This window comes from Bubalus bubalis, chromosome 4, assembly GCF_019923935.1.
Source record: "Bubalus bubalis isolate 160015118507 breed Murrah chromosome 4, NDDB_SH_1, whole genome shotgun sequence".
Taxonomy (NCBI): Eukaryota; Metazoa; Chordata; class Mammalia; order Artiodactyla; family Bovidae; genus Bubalus; species Bubalus bubalis.
In genome coordinates, this window is record NC_059160.1 from 76,200,631 (window position 1) to 76,212,278 (window position 11,648).

At 39.4% G+C, this 11,648-nt stretch overlaps 1 pseudogene; it reads left to right on the forward strand.

The window, feature by feature from the left end:
- Window positions 1-8,051: 8,051 nt before the first annotated feature.
- LOC123333383 lies at window positions 8,052-10,412 on the forward strand (annotated as a pseudogene).
- The last annotated feature ends 1,236 nt before the right edge of the window (window positions 10,413-11,648 follow it).

Genomic DNA, 11,648 nt, shown 5'->3' on the forward strand with positions numbered 1-11,648 from the left:
ATTAAATCCTCAATTGTACATTTTTACAATGATTTCAGTGAGTACTATGTGAATTTTATTTCAAAATATTTTTTAAACATTTAAGTAGCAAATTCTGTTTAGAATGATAAAAACTTTAAAAATATTCTACCATGTCTTGATTTCTACTTCCTCATTCTTCTACAAATAGAAGAGAATATTTACCAAAGATTAAAGTGAAAGTCACTCAGTCATGTCCAACTCTTTGTGACCCCATGGACTATACAGTCTATGGAATTCTCCAGGCCGGAATACTGGAGTGGGTAGCCTTTCCCTTCTCCAGGGGATATTCCCAACCCAGGGATCAAACCCAGGTCTCCTGCATTGCAGGTGGATTCTTTACCAACTTAGCCACAAGGGAAGCCCCAAAACAGTGGAGTGGGTAGCCTATCCCTTCTCCAGGGGATCTTCCCAACCCAGGAATCAAACCGGTGTGTCCTGCCTTGCAGGCAGATTCTTTACCAACCAAGGTATCAGGGAAGCCCACCAAAGATTAATTCATTGAGATAAACATGAAGAATACTTAAAGGAAACTCATCTAATTAGGCAGCTCACTTCTTTAAAGATCAAAGTATAAGTCTCATTGTTCTAAGAAGTGTGGTAGGCGCTGCTATCCATATTTTATAGGTAGGAGATTAAGGGACTGTAGCTAGATGCTGACTCAACAATGAGACTCAGACCATCTTTCTGCCTCAATAATACTTCTCATATTCAGTCTCAGCATTTTTAATTGTTTGAGGCTTATGCCTAAATACTCCTCAAATCTCCTTTCTTTACTAAATGGAGTAATTTAAGACTTTATGAACATCAGGTGGCACGAATGTGAAACTGAGATAAGAAACAGGTAAGAAAATTCTGGTGTTTAAAATTAGTAACATGTAAGAAAATCTAAGAAATCCCTTAGAAGAAATGGAATAGCCATCATGGTCAACAAGAGAGTCCTAAATACAGTACTTGGATGAATCTCAAAAACGACAGATTGATCTCTGTTCATTTCCAAGGCAAACCATTCAATATCACAGTAATCCAAGTCTATGCCCCAACCAGTAACACTGAAGAAGCTGAAGTTGGACAGTTCTATGAAGACCTACAAGACCTTTTAGAACTAACACCCAAAAAAGATGTCTTTTTCATTATAGGAGACTGGAATGCAAAAGTAGGAAGTCAAGAAACACCTGGGGTAACAGGCAAATTCGGCCTTGGAATACGGAATGAAGCAGGGCAAAGGCTAATAGAGTTTTGCCAAGAAAATGCACTGGTCATAACAAACACCCTCATCCAACAACAAAAAAGAAGACTCTACACATGGACATCACCAGATGGTCAACACCGAAATCAGATTGATTGTATTCTTTGCAGCCAAAGATGGAGAAGCTCTATACAGTCAGCAAAAACAAGACTGGGAGCTGACTGTGGCTCAGATCATGAACTCCTTATTGCCAAATTCAGACTGAAATTGAAGAAAGTAGGGAAAACCACTAGACCATTCAGGTATGACCTAAATAAAATCCCTTAGGATTATACAATGGAAGTGAGAAATAGATTTAAGGGACTAGATCTGATAGAGTGCCTGATGAACCATGGATGGAGGTTCGTGACATTGTACAGGAGACAAGGATCAAGACCATCCCTTTGGAAAAGAAATGCTAAAAAGCAAAATAGCTGTCTGGGGAGGCCTTACAAATAGCTGTGAAAAGAAAAGTGAAAAGCAAAGGAGAAAAGGAAGGATATAAGCATCTGAATGCAGAGTTCCAAAGAATAGCAAAGAGATAAGAAAGCCTTCCTCAGTGATCAATGCAAAGAAATAGAGGAAAACAACAGATGGGAAAGACTCCATCTGTTGGGAAAGACTCTCTTCAAGAAAATTAGAGATACCAAGGGAACATTTCATGCAAAGATGGGCTTGATAAAGGACAGAAATGGTATGGACCTAAAGAAGCAGAAGATATTAAGAAGAGGTGGCAAGAATACACAGAAGAATTGTACAAAAAAAATCTTGACAATCCAGATAATCACTATGGTGAGATCACTCACCTAGAGCCAGACATCCTGGAATGTGAAGTCAAGTGGACCTTAGAAAGCATCACTACGAACAAAGCTAGTGGAGGTGATGGAATTCCAGTGGAGCTATTCCAAATCCTAAAGATGATGCTGTGAAAGTGCTGCACTCAATATGCCAGCAAATTTGGAAACCTCAGCAGTGGCCACAGGACTGGAAAAGGTCAGTTTTCATTCCAATCCCAAAGAAAGGCAATGCCAAAGAATGCTCAAACTACCACACAATTGCACTCATCTCACACACTAGTAAAGTAATGCTCAAAATTCTCCAAGCCAGTCTTCAGCAATACATGAACCGTGAACTTCCTGATGTTCAAGCTGGTTTTAGAAAAGGCAGAGTAACCAGAGATCAAATTGCCAACATCTGCTGGATCATCGAAAAAGGAAGAGAGTTACAGAAAAACACCTACTTCTGCTTTCTTGACTATGCCAAAGCCTTTGACTGTGTGGATCACAATCAACTGGAAAATTCTGAAAGAGATGGGAATACCAGACCACCTGACCTGCCTCTTGAGAAATCTGTATGCAGGTCAGGAAGCAACAGTTAGAACTGGACATGAAACAACAGACTCATTCCAAATAGGAAAAGGAGTACGTCAAGGCTGTATATTGTCACCCTGCTTATTTAACTTATATGCAGAGTACATCATGAGAAACACTGGGCTGGATGAAGCACAAGCTGGAATCAAGATTGCTGGGAGAAATATCAATAACCTCAGATATGCAGATGACATCACCCCCATGGCAGAAAGTGAAGAGAAACTAAAAAGCCTCTTGATGAAAGTGAAAGAGGAGAGTGAAAAAGGTGGCTTAAAGCTCAACATTCAGAAAACGAAGATCATGCCATCTGGTCCCATCACTTCATGGGAAGTAGATGGGGAAACAGTGGAAACAGTGTCAGATTTTATTTTTTTGGTCTCCAAAATCACTGCAGATGGTGGTTGCAGCCATGAAATTAAAAGACGCTTACTCCTTGGAAGGAAAGTTATGACCAATCTTGATAGCATATTGAAAAGCAGAGACATTACTTTGCCAACAAAGGTCTGTCTAGTCAAGGCTATGGTTTTTCCAGTGGTCATGTATGGATGTGAGAGTTGGGCTGTGAAGAAAGCTGAGCACCGAAGAATTGATGCTTTTGAACTGTGGTGTTGGAAAAGACTCTTGAGAGTCCCTTGGACTGCAAGGAGATCCAACCAGTCCATTCTGAAGGAGATCAGTCCTGGGATTTCTTTGGAAGGACTGATGCTAAAGCTGAAACTCCAGTACTTTGGCCACCTCATGTAAAGAGTTGACTCATTGGAAAAGACTCTGATGCTGGGAGGGATTGGGGGCAGGAGGAGAAGGGACAACAGAGGAACAGATGGCTGGATGGCATCACCGACTCAATGGACATGAGTTTGGGTGAACTCCGGAAGTTGGTGATGGACAGGGAGGCCTGGCGTGCTGCAATTCATGGGCTTGCAAACAGTCGGACACAACTGAGCGACTGAACTGAACTGAACTAAAGAAAATCTAAGAAAATTGTGGTGTTAAGTCCTGTTTGATGGAATATCAAAGAGGTATTTGAAATCTCTAGTAGAGGACATTTCAGGTACTTACTCCTTAGCATTACCCCACATGTTCCCAGCTGATTTTTGTCTTTGGATTAAAAAAAAGAAAAAAAAGTTGTAGACTTCAAATTCTTAAGGTTGAAACCAGAGAAAATGAGATTATACAGGGACTAGCTAGAAAAAACATGAGTAAATATTTTTCTGGAAAGAACTTGTAAAACACAATCGGAAACCTGAAATCCTGAAGTTCTGGATCTCAAATGAGTTTAGGAATCTCTTGGGATGTGCTTTGAATCTGGGGAAATGGGAGATGGTAGAGGGGAATAGGGCACATAGATAAAGCAAGATAGACCATATGTTGATCATTTCTGAGGTTGGGCAATGGGATATGGGAATTACTCTCTGTACTTTTATAAGTGCTTAAAATTTTCCATAATAATAGGAACTTCTTTAATGTTAGGGGGGGAAAAGTTAAAAAATTTTTCTTCTTCTCCCTAAAGTCAAGAACTGATAAAGAATAGTCATTTTAATCACAGTGCACTCTCTCAGAAAGATATAGCTTCTGATCACATTGTTTGTATGTTTGCCTCTATTTTAATTTTAATAATTCTCGAAAATTTTTTACTCTTGATCTCTAAATAAAAGTCTGGAAGGATGGGTAGGAAGTAAGGAAGAAGGGAAAAAGAAAAGAAGGAGATAGAAAGAAACCCCCCAACAGAGGTTTTTAAGTACAGAGTCCCAAGTTTTATTCCCAGAAATTTGATTGACTACATCTAGAACCCATTGTAGACGTAGGAATTTGTATTTATACAAAACATCCAAGTGATTTGAGAAACTGTCACAGTAGTATAACTTCCCAGGTGGCTCAGTGGTAAAGAATCCACCTGCCAATGTAGGAAACACAGAAGACTCTGGGTCAGGAAGATCCCCTGGAGGAGGAAATGGCAACCACTCCAGTATTCTTGCCTGGGAAATCTCATGGACAGAGGAGCCTGGCGGGCTAGTCCATGGAGTCTCAAAGAGTTGGACAGAGCTGAGCACACACATTTGTTCATAGTGATTTGGCTTGATTAACTGGTACACACAGTACTTCTAGATGGGGGATAAAACAAAAATAGTTAAAAGGAAAACAGTTATATATGTGTCTAATTCCTTAATGATAAAAACATTCTTAGAAATCATTAAGGAAGACAAATAAACCACTGGCAAAAGGAACAAATATGAAAACAGGTAGTGCACTAAAGAGGACGTGAAAGTGGCCTATACTTATACCTGCTCTCACTAAGTCCTACTAGATGTGGGGGGAGGGGGGCGGGGGCTGCACCATGTGGCATGGGATCTTTATTCCAAGACCAGCAATCAAACCTGAGTCCCCTGCATTGAAAAGCACAGTTTTAATTGCTGGACTGCCAGGGAAGTTCCCTTGATCCCACTAAGTCTTAAGAATATGTAAATTTAAATAGCAAGTTTTCTCATCCATTTAGGATGAGAAAAATGTCTACAATAAGTGTTGATAATCAGAGAAGACGATCACTGATGATACCAAAGGAGAGACCAGACGTGGAAGCCAGTTCACAGATGAAGATGGTTGATCTTTTATCTGAATTCAAATTTATCTAGACATTCTACTTTTTACTTGCTAAATCTGACATCTCCATCTATATAAGATGAGAAAGATTTTTTTAAAAAACAAAAAGACTGCCCAGTGCTAGCTAGAGAGTGAGGAAACATCTGCTTTCGTACACTGGTGAGATTATAAATTGGTTCAACATTTTGGAGGATAATTTGGCACTGTCTACTAAAATACTCTTTGAGCCAGCAATCTTACTTTTAAAATTTACATTTGTACACCTAACTTTTTATTGAAGCAGTTAGTTTTAAGAAGGTATTATTTAGAAACATTTACCCAAATATGCAAATATATACAAGGATGTTCACTGCAGTATTGTTTACATATCCAAAAATTGGAAACAAGGTAAATGCCCATCAATAGGAATGGCATAAATTATGATATTGTGATATGATGGACTCCCCTGTAGCTGTCAAAATGGATAAAGCAGATGTATATTCTGTGACATGAAAAAATACCTGGATTATAGGGGTTGGTTAGCAAAAATTCATGTCGATGTATGGCGAAAACTGCCACAATATTGTAAAGTAATTAACCTCTAATTAAAATTAATAATTAAATTAAGTAATTTAAAAGAAAAAAGAAAACAAAAAGACAATTTGCAAAACAGTGTTCATGATTCCATTTTTTGTAAATAATATTACATTAGTGTATAGAGAGAAAGCTTGACTTGGAGGAGACAATAGGAAAAGGAATGGGATTGTCACTATCTACATTATGTGTGTGCATGTTAGAATTTTTTACAATAAGAGTGCATTTTATTTGCATTAAAGAGAATTTTAAAGTAGTTCAAAACTTGTATGAAAAGGAAAAATTGATGTGTTTTTTACATTTTTATTGGAGTATGGTTGATTTACAATGTTGTGTTACTTTCTGCTATACAGAAACCATTATTTTTTCATTATCAGAACATTGCTTTCTATGAACCAGATTATTATGAAGTGTCATGTGACATTCAGAGAAATGAAATGTGACCTGTGAATGAAGCAAGAAGCTCTTGGGGCAGGGCTTCTGGAACTTTGCTGAAGGAGCTTATGGGTAAGGTCCTTGCTCTTCACTACATCATCCAGTAAATGAGATAAATAATATTGTGATCCTGATGTAAAAATAGGTAGTGGGGTTTATCTGTCTTCTGTCCCAGCCTGGACTCTCTGATCTGGATTTTTAATTTCTTTAGTTATATTTAAAATGTATTTATTTATTTAATTTATTTGGCTCACTGGATCTTAATTGCAGCATGCAAACTCTTAGTTGTGGCCTGTGGAATCTAATTCCCTGACCAGGGATTGAACCCAGTCCTCCTGCATTGAGAGCATGGAGTCTTAGCCATTGGACCACCAGGGAAGTCCTTCTTTAGTTATATTTAATTAAAACAGTTTTTAATGACTTAACTACCTAGATTCCAGTAGCCTGTGTAATATGCCCCATGACATCCCTAACTCCGGGTAGCCTCCCCCACCCCAATATGTTTACTTTCTCACTTTCACTTTCTACCCTCCCTAGCTTACCTGCTCCCTGTTCTCCACCAGGCTTCATTGCTCTTCAGTAATTCCTTATCTACCCCTAGTGAATTCCTCATCCATGCTGTTTGAAAATTTTTAGTCAACTGAATCACCACTCTGCTTATTCACTAAATTAATAGAGTCCTAAAACTGGAAAGGTAGCTTAGAAAACATCTAATTCAATTCCCTCATTTGGTGAAAGAGAAAAACTGGCTTAAAACACAACATTCAAAAAAAGAAGATCATGGCATCCGGTCCCATCACTTCATGACAAATAGATGGGGAAACAATGGAAACAGTGACAGACTTTAATTTTTTAGGCTCCAAAATCACTGCAGATGGTGACTGCAGCCATGAAATTAAAAGACGCTCCTTGGAAGAAAAGCTATGACCAACCTAGACAGCATATTAAAAAGCAGAGACATTACTTTGCCAACAAAGGTCCGTCTAGTCAAAGCTATGATTTTTCCAGTAGTCCTATATGGATGTATAAAGCAAGCTGAGCACTGAAGAATTGACGCTTTTGAACTGTGGTGTTGAAGAAGTCTCTTGAGAGTCCCTTGGACAGCAAGAAGATCAAACTAGTCCATCCTAAAGGAAATCAGTCCTGAATATTCATTGGAAGGACTGATGCTGAAGCTGAGGCTCCAATACTTTGACCACCTGATGCGGAGAGCTGACTACTTGGAAAAGATCCTGATGCTGGCAAAGAGTGAAGGTAGGAGGAGAAGGGGATGACAGAGGATAAGATGGTTGGATGGCATCACCAATTCGATGGACATGAGTTTAAGTAAGCTCTGGGAGTTGGTGATGGACAGGGAAGCCTGGTGTGCTGCAGTCCATGGAGTCTCAAAGAGTCAGATATTACTGAGCAACTGAGCTGAACTGAAAGTCTTGCATATATTAAATGACTTGCAAAGTCACACAATCCACTGGGGCCAGAGGTAGAATTTGAACTCAGTATCCATTGACTGAGGAGTCATGGTACATCACTGTATAGCTCCACTAAGGCTTAGAGGGGAGGGTATGAGTTGATAGTTTACTTGGAGAGAAGTTTCTCAAGAAAGAAGGAATCTAAGTTGCAGTATACACTGATACTGATACAGTCAAAGCCCTATCATCAATTTTTTGGTTTATTCCCCTTCCAGTTTATCTGGCCAAATCATGATCTCGAAATTAATGAGAATTGTCACCCCTACTTGGTTTAATAATATGCATGAATTGAAACCACAAGTCTATTTACTCTTATTGTGCACATCAGCAGATGACCTCAATTCTTATGTCATCGAGATCATGGATGCCATTCAAACTGACCCCGTAAACTTCTAGCCGAACAAAATTTCTCTTTGTTATCACCAAATCCTCCTTTCTTTCATCTCCCTAATGTTCTTCTCATCTGTAGTTGTGGTTTCAATGTGTACTAAGTACTACTGCAAATTTACAATTAGGGGAAAATCACTTCACTTTCCTGAGCCTCAGTTTACTTTAGTGTGAATATGACTGGACTACTCACCTCATGCAATTAAGTGAAATAGCACATATAAATATACTTTGAATGGTGGGAATAAAGACCATAATATTGTTAGTAGCTGCTTATAGAAATCCTCAACAAAATACTAGCAAACTAAATCCAGCAACATATAGAAAGAATTAAGTGATCTCATGATCAAGTGGAATTTATTCCAGGAATACAAAGTTGGCTCAGCATATAAAAATCAATCTGTGGCCAACAGGGGACCAGTCTGGGTGTCTCGCAGGCCCCAGAGGGTGCAAAGTTGGGGCAGCGATTGAGGAGGAGGCACAGGGCCAGCCTGGAGTGTACCCCTGGAGGACTGGGGCTCCCTGGAACCACCTAGTGAAGACACGTGGGTGCCTTGGGGCTGATCCCCTGCAACAGCCACAGATATGTGGGTGTACTAGGCGGGAAGGAACTGGATGTGGTGTGAATGGGGGTCCCCCCAACTCCTGGTTGGGGCAGCCGCTCTGTAGCCAGATAGGGTCTGGACTTTGCAGAAGGGGATGGGTGGGAATTGACGAGCAAAGCTGGGGACTGGGAGGGTCGGAAGGGCAGGTGGTGAGCAAAGGGGGGCCATATCCTGGCTGAGGTGGCCTCCCCAGAAGCTGCAGATCAGAGTCAAGAAACGAGTAGACCACTGTCTCATCAAATAGTGCAAAAGGTACATCCTGCACAGGTACTGCAAGGGAAAGCTAGAAGATGGAACGGCGTTTAACAGCACCCTGCCCCGGAACCAACCATTTGTCTTCTCTCTGGGCACAGGCCAGCTCATCAAGGGCTGGGACCAGAGGCTGCTAGGGATGTGTGAGGGGAAAAGCAGAAGCTGGTGATTCCATCAGAGCTGGGTTATGGAGCACAGGGAGCTCCCCCAAAGATTCCAAGTGGTGCAACCTTGGTGTTCTAGGTGGAGCTGCTCAAAATCCAGCAATGTTCAGAACTGTAGCCAAACTGGAGAGGGAAGATGGAGAGGCCCCCATCAGGGACCAGGCTGTTTAAAGAAAGAAAAAAACCTTAACCCCCTCCTCCATAAAACAGTCTGTGAAATACACTGTTATGGGCTAAATGGTATATGAACTCAAAGTTCATATATTGAAGTCTTAACCCCTAGGACTTCATGTATGTGACTGTATTTGGAGATCAGGTCTTTGAATGGGGTAATTAAATTAAAATGAGTTCATTAGGGCGGGTCCTAATCCAATATGACTGGATTCTTGTAAAAAGAGATTCGGAAGACATGGGAAGACACAGGGAGAAGATGGCCATCTGCAAGCCAGGGAGGGAGAAAGGCCTCAGAAGAAACCAACCCTGTCAACAGCTTGATCTCAGGTGTCTAGCCTCCAGAAGTATGAGAAAAATTTCTGTTTTTTAAGTCACTCAGTCCATGGTAATTTGTTATGGCAGCCCTAGCCAACTAATATATACACCATATTAATAGAATAAAAGACAAAAGCCACATATGATCATCTCTATAGATGCAGAAAGAGCATTTGACAAAATACAATACCTTCCTAAGATAAAAACTTTCAGCAAACTAGGGATTTAAAGAAACTTCCTCAACCTGATAAAGGGCATTTATGAAAAACCCACAGTTAATATCATACATCATTGTGAAAGACTGGATGCTTTCCCTGTAAGATCACAAACAAAACAATGATGCTTGCTTTCACCATATCCGTTCAACATTGTACTACTGGAGATTCTAGCTGAGGCAGTTAGGTAAGAAAATGAAAGAAAAGGCATCTAGATGAGAAAGGAAGAGGTAAATCTACCTCTATTTGCAGATAACATGTTCTCGTACCTAGAAAATCCTAAGAAATACACATATACACACGGTATTAGAGCTAATAAATGAGTTTAGCAAGGCTGCAAGACACAAGATCAATATACAAAAATCAGTTATATTTCGATATACTAGTGATGAACTGAAAATAAAATTAAGAAAACAATTCCATTTATAATAGCATCAAAAAGATTGAAATACTTAGGAATATGACACCTAAAGCTTAACTAACTAAAGAAAAAAAAATAGATCAATTGGACTGTATCATTAAAAACGTTTATACTTTAAAGGACACTATCAAGAAAATAAAAAGACAACTCTTTTCTGGGAGAAAATACTTGTGAACTATATATCTGAAAAAGACACCAATTAAAAATTGGGAAAAATATTTGAATAGGCATTTCTCTAAAGAAGAAATAAAGATGGCCAATAAGCACATGAAAAGGTGTGCTTTTTGGGGTAATATATATTAATCATTTATCATTAGGGAAATCAGAACCAAAATGATGTATCAGTTCATAATCACTAGAATCACTGTAATAAAAAATCAGGCAATAACAAGGATTTGCAAAGGAGTGAAGAAATTGAAACTCTCATGTACTGTTGATGAGAATGTTAAATGGTACAGCTGCTAAGGAAAACAGTTTGGGGGTTCCAGAAAATTAAACATAGTGTTCTAGCAGTTCCACTCCTTGGTATATACCTAAAAGAATTGTAAATACAGGTCCACACAAAAACTTGAACCTGACTATTTATAGCAGCATGATTCATAATAGCCAAAAGTGGAAACATCCCAAATGTCTATCAGCTGATGAATGAATAAATCAAACATGGTATATCAATATAATGGGTTATTATTCAGAATAAAAATGAATAAAATGCTGAAACCTTCTATAGTATGGATGAACCTTGTTACAGTATGCTAAATGAAAGATGTCAGGCACAAAGGCCACATATTGTATCATCCCACTTATATGGAATGTCCAAAATAGGCAAATCCACAGAAGTAGAAAGTGATTAGGGGTTACCAGGGGAAGGGGTATGGGAGGTGGGGAGTGATGGAGAAAGGATTTCTTTCGGGGATGATGAAACTGTTCTGGTATTAGATGATGGTGATGGTTGTACAAACTTGTGAGTAAAAGTTACTGACCTGTACACTTTATGGTATGTGAATTATATCTCAATTTAAAAAACTAATAATGCTAAGTGTTACCATTTACTGAATGCTTCATGGCCCCACACTTAGCTAAGACAACCTAGTGAGCGCATGTCTTTCTTCCTACTTAACAAATAAGAAAACCTAAGTTTCAGGAGATTAAGTGTTTTGCCAAGGAAGCACCTGAGCTGAGACATCTGAGCTGAGACTCAGGTCTAATTCTGAAGACCCAGCATTTAATCACTCCCAACACCAGGCTGCCCTGATCAAAGATTAATAGTTCCCATTACAGAACTCTGCTCAAGTGGCAGCCTGGAGAGGCAGGGAGTTTGGAGGAGAATAGATATATGTGTGAGTGTGGCTGAGTCCCTTCACTGTCCACCTGAAACTATCACAACATTGTTAATTTGCTATATACCCCAGTACAAAATAAAAAGT